Below are 12,628 nucleotides of genomic sequence, written 5' to 3'. Positions count from 1 at the left end.
AACTTAAGATTGTGCATGAAAGGAAGACTAGCAGCCGAGTTGCACAGGAGAATGTGAAAAGTGTTCATACGTAGTAAAAACCTGAGAAGTCCGTCCGTTTTCGTCACTTCTTATCGAATCGACCTAAAGCCAGATCGTCACATTGGCCGCTCTTCTGACTGAAACGGTTACATTTATCGTCTGCAAAGCTATGTCGCGTGGTGCGGTACGCGGAGACACCAAAAGCACCATAGTAGAACACAGATGAAGCATCTAAGTTGATGTAATAGCTAGAAAGAAGTAGTAAAATTCAAGTTTTAGGTATCGATTATTGACGTTTTAGCTGGCTTTGGTGCCTTGGACATGAGCTAGGAACTTAAGATTCTGCATGAAAGGAGGACTAGCAAGAGAGTTGCATGGGAGAATGTGAAAAGTGTTCATATGTAGTAAAAACATGAGAAATCCTGTCCGTTTTCGAAATTTGTTATCGAATCGACTTAAAGCCAGATCGTCACATTGGCCGCTCTTCTCTCTGAAACGGTTGTACTTATCGTCCGCAATGCTATGTCGCGTGCTGCGGTTTGCGGAGACACTAAAAGCACCATAGTAGAACACAGATGAAGCTTCTAATTTGAAGTAATAGCCATTAAGAAGTAGTACAATTCAAGTTTTAAGTATCGATTATTGACTTTTTAGCTGGCTTTGGTGCCTTGGACATGAGCTAGGACCTTAAGATTCTGCATGAAAGGAGGACTAGCAGCCGAGTTGCACGGGAGAATGAGAAAAGTGTTCATATGTAGTAAAAAAATGAGAAATCTGTTTGTTTTCGTAATTTGTTATCGAATCGACTTAAATCCAGATCGTCACATTGGCCGCTCTTCTTTCTGAAACGGTTGTCCTTATCATCCGCAAGGCTATGTCGCGTGCTGCGGTATGCGGAGACACTAAAAGCACCATAGTAGAACACAGATGAAGCTTCTAAGTTGATGTAATAGCCAGTAAGAAGTAGTAAAATTGAAGTTTTAGCTATCGATTATTGAACTTTTACCCTTTTTTGGTGCCTTGGACATGAGCTAGGAACTTAAGATTCTGCATGAACGGAGGACTAGCAGCCGAGTTGCACGGGAGAATGAGAAAAGTGTTCATATGTAGTAAAAACATGAGAAATCCTGTAAGTTTTCGTCATTTGTTATCGAATCGACTTAAAGCCAGATCGTCACATTGGCCGCTCTTCTCTCTGAAACGGTTGTACTTATCGTCCGCAAAGCTATGTCGCGTGCTGCGGTTTGCGGAGACACTAAAAGCACCATAGTAGAACACAGATGAAGCTTCTAATTTGAAGTAATAGCCATTAAGAAGTAGTACAATTCAAGTTTTAGGTATCGATTACTGACTTTTTAGGTGGCTTTGGTGCCTTGGACATGAGCTAGGACCTTAAGATTCTGCATGAAAGGAGGACTAGCAGCCGAGTTGCACGGGAGAATGTGAAAAGTGTTCATATGTAGTAAAAACATGAGAAATCCTCTCCGTTTTCGTCATTTGTTATCGAATCGACTTAAAGCGAGATCGTCACATTGGCCGCTCTTCTCTCTGAAACGGTTGTACTTATCGTCCGCAAAGCTATGTCGCGTGCTGCGGTTTGCGGAGACACTAAAAGCACCATAGTAGAACACAGATGAAGCTTCTAATTTGAAGTAATAGCCTTTAAGAAGTAGTACAATTCAAGTTTTAGGTATCGATTATTTACTTTTTAGCTGGCTTTGGTGCCTTGGACATGAGCTAGGACCTTAAGATTCTGCATGAAAGGAGGACTAGCAGCCGAGTTGCACGGGAGAATGAGAAAAGTGTTCATATGTAGTAAAAACCTGAGAAATCTGTCCGTTTTCGTAATTTGTTATCGAATCGACTTAAAGCCAGATCGTCACATTCGCCGCTCTTCTCCTGAAACGGTTGTACTTATCGTCCGCAAACCTATGTCGCGTGCTGCGATGTACGGAGACACTAAAAGCACCATAGTAGAACACAGATGAAGCTTTTAAGTTGATGTAATAGCCAGTAAGAAGTACTACAATTCAACTTTTAGGTATCGATTATTGACTTTTTAGCTGGCTTTGGTGCCTTGGACATGAGCTAGGACCTTCAGATTCTGCATGAAAGGAGGACTAGCAGCCGAGTTGCACGGGAGAATGTGAAAAGTGTTCATATGTAGTAAAAACCTGAGAAATCCGTCCGTTTTCGTCATTTGTTATGAAATCGACTTAAATCCAGATCGTCACATTGGCCGCTCTTCTTTCTGAAACGGTTGTCCTTATCGTCCGCAAGGCTATGTCGCGTGCTGCGGTATGCGGGGACACTAAAAGCACCATAGTAGAACACAGATGAAGCATCTAAGTTGATGTAATAGCTAGCAAAAAATAGTACAATTCAAGTTTTAGGTATCGATTATTGACTTTTTAGCTGGCTTTGGTGCCTTGGACATGAGCTAGGAACTTAAGATTCTTCATGAAAGGAGGACTAGCAGCCGTGTTTCACGGGAGAATGTGAAAAGTGTTCATATGTAGTAAAAACCTGAGAAATCCGTTCGTTTTCGTCATTTGTTATCGAATCGACTTAAAGCCAGATCGTCACATTAGCCGCTCTTCTCTCAGAAACGGTTGTACTTATCGTCCGCAAAGCTATGTCGCGTGCTGCGTTATGCGGAGACACTAAAAGCACCATAGTAGAACACAGATGAAGTTTCTAAGTTGATGTAATAGCCAGTAAGAAGTAGTAAAATTCAAGTTTCAGGTATCGATTATTGACCTTTTAGCTGGCTTTGGTGATTTAGACATGAGATAGGACCTTAAGATTCTGCATTAAAGGAGGACTAGCAGCCGAGTTGCACGGGAGAATGTGAAAGGTGTTCATATGTAGTAAAAACCTGAGAAATCCGTCCGTTTTCGTCATTTGTTATCGAATCGACTTAAAGCCAGATCGTCACATTGGCCGCTCTTCTCTATGATACGGTTGTACTTATCGTCTGCAAAGCTATGTAGCGTGCTGCGGTATGGGGAGACACTAAAAGCACCATAGTAGAACACAGATGAAGCATCTATGTTGATGTAATAGGTAGTAAGAAATAGTACAATTCAAGTTTTAGGTATCGATTATTGACTTTTTGGCTGGCTTTGGTGCCTTGGACATGAGCTAGGAACTTAAGATTCTTCATGAAAGGAGGACTAGCAGCCGCGTTGCACGGGAGAATGTGAAAAGTGTTCATATGTAGTAAAAACCTGTGAAATCCGTCCGTTTTCGTCATTTGTTATCGAATCGACTTAAGGCCAGATCGTCACATTGGCCGCTTTTCTCTCTGAGACGGCTGTACTTATCGTCTGCAAAGCTATGTCGCATGCTGCGGTATCCGGAGACACTAAAAGCTCCATAGTAGAACACAGAAGAAAGTTCTAAGTTGATGTAATAGCCAGTAAGAAGTAGTACAATTCAAGTTTTAGGTATCGATTATTGACTTTTTACACTTTTTTGTTTCCTTGGACATGAGCTAGGAACTTAAGATTTTGCATGGAAGGAGGACTAGCAGCTGCGTTGCACGGGAGAATGTGAAAAGTGTTCATATGTAGTAAATACCTGAGAAATCCGTCCGTTTTCGTCATTTGTTATCGAACCGATTTAAAGCCAGATCGTCACATTGGCCGCTTTTCTCTCTGAAACGGTTGTACTTATCGTCTGAAAAGCTATGTCGCGTGGCCTCGGTATGCGGAGACACTGAAAGCACCATAGTAGAACACAGAAGAAGCTTCTATGTTGATGTAATAGCCAGTAAGAAGTAGTACAATTCAAGTTTTAGTTGTCGATTATTCACTTTTTAGCCGACTTTGGTGGCTTGCACACGACCTAGGACCTTACGATTTTGCATGAAAAGGGGACTAGCAGCCGCGTTGCACGGGAAAATGAGAAAAGTGTTCATATGTAGTAAAAACCTGAGAAATCCGTCCGTTTTCGTCATTTGTTATCGAATCGACTTAAAGCCAGATCATCACATTGGCCGCTTTTCTCTCTGAGACGGTTACATTTATCGTCTGCAAAGCTATTTCGCGTGCTGCGGTCTGCGGAGAGACTAAAAGCACCATAGTAGAACACAGAATAAGCTTCTAAGTTGAAGTAATAGCCAGTAAGAAGTAGTACAATTCAAGTTTCAGTTGTCGATTATTCACTTTTTAGCCGGCTTTGGTGCCTTGGACATGACCTAGGACCTTAAGATTTTGCATGAAATGAGGGACTAGCAGCCGCGTTGCACGGGAGAATGTGAAAAGTGTTCATATGTAGTAAAAACCTTAGAAATCCGTCCGTTTTCGTCATTTGTTATCAAATCGACTTAAAGCCAGATCGTCACATTGGAAGCTCTTCTGTCTGAAACGGTTACATTTATCGTCTGCAAAGCTATGTCGCGTGCTGCGGTATGCGGAGACACTAAAAGCACCAAAGTATAACACAGAAGAAGCTTCTATGTTGATGTAATAGCCAGTAAGAAGTAGTACAATTCAAGTTTTAGTTGGCGATTATTCACTTTTTAGCCGACTTTGGTGGCTTGGACATGACCTAGGACCTTACTATTTTGCATGAAAAGAGGACTAGCAGCCGCGTTGCACGGGAGAGTGTGAAAAGTGTTCATGTGTAGTAAAAACCTGAGAAATCCGTCCGTTTTCGTCATTTGTTATCGAATCGACTTAAAGCCAGATCATCACATTGGCCGCTTTTCTCTCTGAGACGGTTACATTTATCGTCTGCAAAGATATGTCGCATGCTGCGGTATGCGAAGACACTAAAAGCACCATAGTAGAACACAGAAGAAGCTTCTAAGTTGAAGTAATAGCCAGTAAGAAGTAGTACAATTCAAGTTTTAGTTGTTGATTATTCACTTTTTATCCGACTTTGGTGGCTTGGACATGACCTAGGACCTTACGATTTTGCATGAAAAGAGGACTAACAATAGCGTTGCACTGGAGAATGTGAAAAGAGTTCATATGTAGTAAAAACCTGAGAAATCCGTCTGTTTTCGTCATTTGTTATCAAATCGACTTAAAGCCAGATCGTCACATTGGCCGCTTTTCTCTCTGAGACGGTTACATTTATCGTCTGCAAAGCTATGTCGCGTGCTACGGTATGCGAAGACACTATAATAGTAGAACACAGAAGAAGCTTCTAAGTTGAAGTAATAGCCAGTAAGAAGTAGTACAATTCTACTTTTAGTTGTCGATTATTCACATTTTAGCCGCCTTTGGTGGCTTGGACATGACATAGGACCTTAAGATTTTGCATGAAAGGAGGACTAGCAGCCGCGTTGCATGGGAGAATGTGACAAGTGCTCATATGTAGTAAAAACCTGAGAAAGCCGTCCGGTATCGTCATTTGTCATCGAATCGACTTAAAGCCAGATTGTCACATTGACCGCTCTTCTCTCTGAAACAGTTACATTTATCGTCTGCAAAACTATTTCGCGTGCTGCGGTCTGCGGAGAGACTAAAAGCACCATAGTAGAACACAGAATAAGCTTCTAAGTTGAAGTAATAGCCAGTAAGAAGTAGTACAATTCAAGTTTCAGTTGTCGATTATTCACTTTTTAGCCGGCTTTGGTGGCTTGGACATGACCTAGGACCTTAAGATTTTGCATGAAATGAAGGACTAGCAGCCGCGTTGCACGGGAGAATGTGAAAAGTGTTCATATGTAGTAAGAACCTTAGAAATCCGTCCGTTTTCGTCATTTGTTATCAATTCGACTTAAAGCCAGATCGTCACATTGGAAGCTCTTCTGTCTGAAACGGTTACATTTATCGTCTGCAAAGCTATGTCGCGTGCTGCGGTATGCGGAGACACTAAAAGCACCATAGTAGAAGACAGATGAAGCTTCTAAGTTGATGTAATAGCCAGTAAGAAGTAGTACAATTCAAGTTTCAGTTGTCGATTATTCACTTTTTAGCCGGCTTTGGTGGCTTGGACATGACCTAGGACCTTAACATTTTGCATGAAAGGAGGACTAGCAGCCGCGTTGCACGGTAGAATGTAAAAAGTGTTCATATGTAGTAAACACCTGAGAAATCCGTCCGTTTTTGTCATTTGATATCGAAACGACTTAAAGCCAGATCGTCACATTGGCCGCACTTCTGTCTGAAACGGTTACATTTATCGTCTGCAAAGCTATGTCGCGTGCTGCGGTATGCGCAGACACTAAAAGCACAAAGTATAACACAGAAGAAGCTTCTAAGTTGAAGTAATAGCCAGTAAGAAGTAGTACAATTCAAGTTTTAGTTGTCGATTATTCACTTTTTAGCCGACTTTGGTGGCTTGGACATGACCTAGGACCTTACGATTTTGCATGAAAAGAGGACTAGCAGCCGCGTTGCACGGGAGAATGTGAAAAGTGTTCATATGTAGTAAAAACCTGAGAAATCCGTCCGTTTTCGTCATTTGTTACCGAATCGACTTAAAGCCAGATCATCACATTGGCCGCTTTTCTCTCTGAGACGCTTACATTTATCGTCTGCAAAGCTATGTCGCGTGCTGCGGTATGCGAAGACACTATAAGCACCATAGTAGAACACAGAAGAAGCTTCTAAGTTGAAGTAATAGCCAGTAAGAAGTAGTACAATTCAAGTTTTAGGTATCGATTATTGGCTATTTAGCTTGCTTTGGTGCCTTGGACATGAGCTAGGACCTTAAGATTCTGCATGAAAGGAGGACTAGCAGCCAAGTTGCAAGGGAGAATGTTAAAAGTATTCATATGTAGTAAAAACCTGAGAAATCCGTCCGTTTTCTCATTTGTTATCGAATCGACCTAAAGCCAATTCGTCACATTGGTCGCACGTCTGTCTGAAACGGTTACATTTATCGTCTGCAAAGCTATGTCGCGTGCTGTGGTATGCGGAGACACTAAAAGCACCATAGTAGAAGACAGATGAAGCTTCTAAGTTGATGCAATAGCCAGTAAGAAGTAGTACAATTCAAGTTTTAGTTATCAACTATTGACTTTTTAGCTGGTTTTGGTGCCTTGGACATGAGCTGGGACCTTAACATTTTGCATGAAAGGAGGACTAGCAGCCGCGTTGTACGGGAGAATGTGAAAAGTGTTCATATGTAGTAAAAACCTGAGAAATCCATCCGTATTCGTCATTTGTTACCGAATCGACTTAAAGCCAGATCATCACATTGGCCGCTTTTCTCTCTGAGACGGTTACATTTATCGTCTGCAAAGCTATGTCGCGTGCTGCGGTATGCAAAGACACTATAAGCACCATAGTAGAACACAGAAGAAGCTTCTAAGTTGAAGTAATAGCCAGTAAGAAGTAGTACAATTCAAGTTTTAGGTATCGATTATTGACTTTTTACCCTTTTTTGGTGTCTTGGACATGCGCTAGGAACTTAAGATTTTGCATGGAAGGAGGACTAGCAGCTGCGTTGCACGAGAGAATGTGAAAAGTGTTCATATGTAGTAAACACCTGAGAAATCCGTCCGTTTTCGTCATTTGTTATCGAATCGACTTAAAGCCAGATCGTCACATTGGCCGCTCTTCTCTCTGAGACGGTTACATTTATCGTCTGCAAGGCTATGTCGCGTGCTGCGGTATGCGAAGACACTATAAGCACCATAGTAGAACACAGAAGAAGCTTCTAAGTTGTGTAATAGCCAGTAAGAAGTAGTACAATTCAAGTTTCAGTTGTCGATTATTCACTTTTTAGCCGGCTTTGGTGGCTTGGACATGACCTAGGACCTTAAGATTTTGCATGGAAGGAGGACTAGCATCCGCGTTGCACGGGAGAATGTGAAAAGTGTTCATATGTAGTAAGAACCTTAGAAATCCGTCCGTTTTCGTCATTTGTTATCAAATCGACTTAAAGCCAGATCGTCACATTGAAAGCTCTTCTGTCTGAAACGGTTACATTTATCGTCTGCAAAGCTATGTCGCGTGCTGCGGTATGCGGAGACACTAAAAGCACCATAGTAGAAGACAGATGAAGCTTCTAAGTTGATGTAATAGCCAGTAAGAAGTAGTACAATTCAAGTTACAGTTGTCGATTATTCACTTTTTAGCCGGCTTTGGTGGCTTGGACATGACCTAGGACCTTAAGATTTTGCATGAAAGGAGGACTAGCAGCCGCGTTGTACGGGAGAATGTAAAAAGTGTTCACATGTAGTAAACACCTGAGAAATCCGTCCGTTTTCGTCATTTGATATCGAAACGACTTAAAGCCAGATCGTCACATTGGCCGCACTTCTGTCTGAAACGGTTACATTTATCGTCTGCAAAGCTATGTCGCGTGCTGCGGTATGCGAAGACACTATAAGCACCATAGTAGAACACAGAAGAAGCTTCTATGTTGATGAAATAGCCAGTAAGAAGTAGTACAATTCAAGTTTTAGTTGGCGATTATTCACTTTTTAGCCGACTTTGGTGGCTTGGACATGACCTAGGACCTTACGATTTTGCATGAAAAGAGGACTAGCAGCCGCGTTGCAAGGGAGAATGTGAAAAGTGTTCATATGTAGTAAAAACCTGTGAAATCCGTCCGTTTTCGTCATTTGTTATCGAATCGACTTAAAACCAGATCATCACATTGGCCGCTTTTCTCTCTGAGACGGTTACATTTATCGTCTGCAAAGATATGTCGCGTGCTGCGGTATGCGAAGACACTAAAAGCACCATAGTAGAACACAGAAGAAGCTTCTAAGTTGAAGTAATAGCCAGTAAGAAGTAGTACAATTCAAGTTTTAGTTGTCGATTATTCACTTTTTAGCCGACTTTGGTGGCTTGGACATGACCTAGGACCTTACGAATTTGCATGAAAAGAGGACTAACAATAGCGTTGCACTGGAGAATGTGAAAAGAGTTCATATGTAGTAAAAACCTGAGAAATCCGTCTGTTTTCGTCATTTGTTATCGAATCGACTTAAAGCCAGATCATCACATTGGCCGCTTTTCTCTCTGAGACGGTTACATTTATCGTCTGCAAAGCTATGTCGCGTGCTGCGGTATGCGAAGACACTATAATAGTAGAACACAGAAGAAGCTGCTAAGTTGAAGTAATAGCCAGTAAGAAGTAGTACAATTCTACTTTTAGTTGTCGATTATTCACATTTTAGCCGCCTTTGGTGGCTTGGACATGACCTAGGACCTTAAGATTTTGCATGAAAGGAGGACTAGCAGCCGCGTTGCACGGGAGAATGTGAAAAGTGTTCATATGTAGTAAAAACCTGAGAAAGCCGTCCGGTATCGTCATTTGTCATCGAATCGACTTAAAGCCAGATCGTCACATTGGCCGCTTTTCTCTCTGAGACGGTTACATTTATCGTCTGCAAAGCTATGTCGCGTGCTGCGGTATGCGGAGACACTAAAAGCACCATATTAGAACACAGTAGAAGCTTCTATGTTGAAGTAATAGCCAGTAAGAAGTAGTACAATTCAAGTTTTAGTTGTCGATTATTCACTTTTTAGCCGGCTTTGGTGGCTTGGACATGACCTAGGACCTTAAGATTTTGCATGAATGGAGGACTAGCTGCCGCGTTGCATGGGAGAATGTGAAAAGTGTTCATATGTAGTAAAAACCTGAGAAATCTGTCCATTTTCGTCATTTGTTATCGAATCGACTTAAAGCCAGATTGTCACATTGGCAGCTTTTCTCTCTGAGACGGTTACATTTTTCGTCTGCAAAGCTATGTCGCGTGCTGCGGTATGCGGAGACACTTAAAGCATCATAGTAGAACACAGAAGGAGCTTTTAAGTTGAAGTAATAGCCAGTAAGAAGTAGTAAAATTCAAGTTTTAGTTGTCGATTATTTACTTTTTAGCCGGCTTTGGTGGCTTGGACATGACCTAGGACCTTAAGATTTTGCATGAAAGGAGGACTAGTAGCCGCGTTGCACGGGAGAATGTGAAAAGTGTTCATATGTAGTAAAAACCTGAGTAATCCTTGGGTTTTCATCATAATGTTATCGTATCGACTTAAAGCCAGGTAGTCACATAGGCCGCTTTTCTCTCTGATACGGTTACATTTATCGTCTGCAAAGCTATGTCGCGTGCTGCGGTATGCAGAGACACTAAAAGCACCATATTAGAACACAGAAGAAGCTTCTAAGTTGAAGTAATAGCCAGTAAGAAGTAGTACTATTTAAGTTTTAGTTGTCGATTAATCACTTTTTAACTGACTTTGGTGGCTTGTACATGTCGTAGGACCTTAAGATTTTGCATGAAAGGAAGACTAGCAGCCGCGTTGCACGGGAGAATGTGAAGAGTTTTCATATGTAGTAAAAACCTGAGAAATCCGTCCGTTTTCGTCATTTGTTATCGAATCGATTTAAAGCCAGATCGTCACAGTGGCCGCTTTTCTCTCCGAAAAGGTTGCACTTATCGTCTGCAAAGCTATGTCGCGTGCTGCGGTATGCGGAAACACTAAAAGCACCATAGTAGAACAGAGAAGAAGCTTCTAAGTTGAAGTAATAGCCAGTAAAAAGTAGTACTATTTAAGTTTTAGTTGTCGTTTAATCACTTTTTAACCGGCTTTGGTGGCTTGGACATGTCCTAGGACTTCATACTTTTGCAGGAAAGGAAGACTAGCAGCCGCGTTGCACGGGAGAATGTGAAAAGTGTTCATATGTAGTAAAAACCTGAGAAATCCGTCCGTTTTCGTCATTTGTTATCGAATCGATTTAAAGCCAGATCGTCACATTGGCCGCTCTTCTCTCTGAAACGGTTACATTTATCGTCTGCAAAGCTATGTCGCGTGCTGCGGTATGCGGAGACACTAAAAGCACCATATTAGAACACAGAAGAAGCTTATAAGTTGAAGTAATAGCAAGTAAGAAGTAGTACAATTCAAGTTGTAGTTGTCGATTAATCACTTTCTAGCTGGCTTTGGTGGGTTGGACATGACCTAGGACCTTAAAATTTTGCATGAAAGGAAGACTAGCGCCGCGTTGCACGGGACAATGTGAAAAGTGTTCATATGTAGTATAAACCTGAGAAATCCGTCCGTTTTCGTCATTTGTTATCGAATCGATTTAAAGCCAGAACGTCTCATTGGCCGCTCTTATCTCTGAACGGTTACGTTTATCGTCTGCAAAGCTATGTCGCGTGCTGCGGTATGCGGAAACACTAAAAGCACCATATTAGAACACATAAGAAGCTTATAAGTTGAAGTAATAGCTAGTAAAAAGTAGTACAATTGAAGTTTAGTTGTCGATTAATCACTTTTTAGCCGGCTTTGGTGGCTTGGACATGACCTAGGACCTTAAGATTTTGCATGAATGGAGGACTAGCTGCCGCGTTGCATGGGAGAATGTGAAAAGTGTTCATATGTAGTAAAAACCTGAGAAATCTGTCCATTTTCGTCATTTGTTATCGAATCGACTTAAAGCCAGATCGTCACATTGGCCGCTTTTCTCTCTGAGACGGTTACATTTTTCGTCTGCAAAGCTATGTCGCGTGCTGCGGTATGCGGAAACACTAAAAGCATCATAGTAGAACACAGAAGGAGCTTTTAAGTTGAAGTAATAGCCAGTAAGAAGTAGTACAATTCAAGTTTTAGTTGTCGATTATTCACTTTTTAGCCGGCTTTGGTGGCTTGGACATGACCTAGGACCTTAAGATTTTGCATGAAAGTAGGACTAGCAGCCGCGTTGCACGGGAGAATGTGAAAAGTGTTCATATGTAGTAAAAACCTGAGAAATCCGTCCGTTTTCGTCATTTGTTATCGAATCGATTTAAAGCCAGATCGTCACATTGGCCGCTCTTCTCTCTGAAACGGTTACAATTGTCGTCTGCAAAGCTATGTCGCGTGCTGCGGTATGCGGAAACACTAAAAAGACCATAGTAGAACACAGATGAAGCTTCTAAGTTGAAGTAATAGCCAGTAAGAAGTAGTACAATTCAAGTTTTAGTTGTCGATTATTCACTTCTTAGCCGGCTTTGGTGGCTTGGACATGACCTAGGACCTTAAGATTTTGCATGAAAGGAGGACTAGCAGCCGCGTTGCACGGTAGAATGTGAAAAGTGTTCATATGTAGTAAAAACCTGAGAAATCCGTCCGTTTTCGTCATTTGTTATCGAATCGACTTAAAGCCAGATCGTCATATTGGCGCTTTTCTCTCTGAGACGGTTACATTAATCGTCTGCAAAGCTATGTCGCGTGCTGCGGTATGCGGAGACACTAAAAGCACCATAGTAGAACACAGAAGAAGCTTCTAAGTTGAAGTAATAGCCAGTAAGAAGTAGTACAATTCAAGTTTTAGTTATCGATTATTCAATTTTTAGCCGGCTTTGGTGGCTTGGACATGAGGTGGAACCTTAAGATTTTACATGAAAGGAGGACTAGCAGCCGCGTTGCACGGGAGAATGTGAAAAGTGTTCATATGTAGTAAAAACCTCAGAAATCCGTGGGTTTTCGTCATTTGTTATCGTATCGACTTAAAGCCAGATCGTCACATTGGCCGCTCTTCTCTCTGAAACGGTTACATTTATCGTCTGCAAAGCTATGTCGCGTGCTGCGGTATGCAAAGACACTAAAAGCACCATAGTAGAACAGAGAAGAAGCTTCTAAGTTGAAGTAATAGCCAGTAAGAAGTAGTACAATTCAAGTTTTAGTTATCGATTATTCACTTTTTA

The sequence above is a fragment of the Schistocerca gregaria genome, unplaced genomic scaffold (genome assembly GCF_023897955.1).
Source record: "Schistocerca gregaria isolate iqSchGreg1 unplaced genomic scaffold, iqSchGreg1.2 ptg000251l, whole genome shotgun sequence".
Taxonomy (NCBI): Eukaryota; Metazoa; Arthropoda; class Insecta; order Orthoptera; family Acrididae; genus Schistocerca; species Schistocerca gregaria.
The sequence above is the reverse complement of the archived record's forward strand: the minus strand, read 5'-3'. Positions refer to the sequence as shown.